This window comes from Phaethon lepturus, unplaced genomic scaffold (assembly GCF_000687285.1).
Source record: "Phaethon lepturus isolate BGI_N335 unplaced genomic scaffold, ASM68728v1 scaffold46988, whole genome shotgun sequence".
NCBI lineage: Eukaryota > Metazoa > Chordata > Aves > Phaethontiformes > Phaethontidae > Phaethon > Phaethon lepturus.
Window position 1 is genome coordinate 1,474 of NW_010556452.1, and position 1,887 is coordinate 3,360.

The window sequence follows — 1,887 nt, forward strand, 5'->3', positions numbered from 1 at the left end:
ACTGCACCAGCCTCCGGCCACCTCCGGCTCTGGCTCCGCACCAGGCTTTTTGGGACAGGACCGGGCTGGTGCCTGCCTGCTGGGGCAGTAAGAGACGCCCGATGGAGAATCTCTTCCCAAAGGAAAGGGGGAAGCTGCATCTCAACACCGGCGTCCGCTCAGGAGGGGAAAATTTGCCAGCGATAGCCGGGCACATCTCATTTACCTCGCCTGGGCTGCAGCTGGACTTGCAAGAGCTCGTAGATTTTGCCACAACCCTGCTACCGGGGACGCACCCCCACCATCCACCTCCGCTGTCAGCCGTCGTGGAATTAAACTATAGTAACGCTCACTCAGAGATCAAAACCCCACATCCTGAAAGGTGGCTGAGCCGGAACCAAATGAGATCGGTCCGACAAGTGGAAGAGGAGCCTATTCCACCTGCTCACCTCCTCCGCCTCTCCCGATAAAACAGCTGTGTATCCTGGGATGCTGAGCTGTCAGAAGATTCACAACCTGCCCTGCGTTTATTTGCTCCTCTCTTCTCTCAGCCTAACGGAAACAATGCAGTCAAAGGAAACCTGTGCTGAGTGTAGAGAGACACTAAGGTTTGTCACCTGCTGTAAGGAGCCAGGACCACTGATTACCAAGATGCAAGTACCCAAGTGAAAATTAATTATGATTTCCATTCACAGCCAATGACAGCATATTATTGCACTGAACAACAGGAAAAATTATTCTCTCCCATTTTGCATCAAAGAGGGTGCAATCGGGCTGCATATAATTGTGCTTAATGAATGAAAACAAACAAAGGGAACAGCTGCGATTTATTAATCCCATTACAAATAATAAAAGAAGTTCCTGAGAGCTGTGAACACACTTGTGATGCTCAGAGAGCGGTTGACAGCAAGACACTCAACAGATGTCAGGCTGCTGTTAGCAGGCAAGAAGAGGACCTGTGACCCTAAAGAGCAGCTCATCCATGCCAAACGGTTCCCTCCCTGCTCCTGCCCTCGCCCAGGGCTTGGAGGGTTTATTTAAGGCTTGGGGGACTTTTAGCCTGGAGGAAGCGAGCACCTGATGATGGCTACCCTGCAGCGGATCTAGATCCTCCAAACCGCTCCGCTTCCGTCCTCACAGTAGCCACAGAGCTGTTGTACAAAATGTAAAAGCCCCAAAACCCTTCATGGCCAACTCATCACACAGAGCTATGGGGGTCTCTTGGACGTGCTACCCGTCTGGGGAGCAGCACAGAGGTGCCACCAGCATGGTCACCAGCACAGTGACCACCACGCAGCCCCTTCCAAGCACCAGGGTTTCCTCCCATCCCTGTAGGCAAGCCAGGCCCTCCCTCCTCCTCGCTCCTGCGAAGCACCCAGCACCCTGAGGATTTTGGCCACGACAGTCCCAGTGCTGACCTTAGACCCAGGGGCCAGGTCTGCTGACCTAAATTCACACCTCAAAGAGGCACTGGGAGCTGCCTCTCTGGATTGCTGCAGGGTACGACGGGGACCCCGTTCCCTCTCCCTGCGGGGGCAAGAGGCTGGCTCTCCTGGCTCTCTCCGAGCAAGATGTTCTGGCACTCTGTCATCTAAATAAGCCACCGTTCAAACACAGACATCAGTCTGCTTTATTGGGACAATAAAACCTATACTATCATGTTATATGTATAGATCATTATTTTACTGTAGTTAGTATTTTTTATGTTTTTTTATATTTGAGCGGTGCTTTATGAAGTTAATCTGCATAAATTTCAACAGAGGAGTTTTTAACCATTCTTACTGATGTTCACAAAGCAAGCACTGAGGAGGCCACCCCATCCTCCAGCATCCCCAGGAATCGGAGCCAGACGCCGCGGCGCTGGGTCAGTGGCGGCGGGTGCAGGGGGCCCCCAGCGAGAAAACCCTG

The 1,887-nt window shown here is 52.4% G+C and overlaps 1 protein-coding gene across 1 annotated transcript in view; it reads right to left on the reverse strand.

Moving 5' to 3' along the window:
- Positions 1 to 1,887, reverse strand: part of LOC104624974 (plexin-A1-like) — a 14,779-nt gene that overhangs the window by 1,430 nt on the left and 11,462 nt on the right. The window lies entirely within an intron of this gene.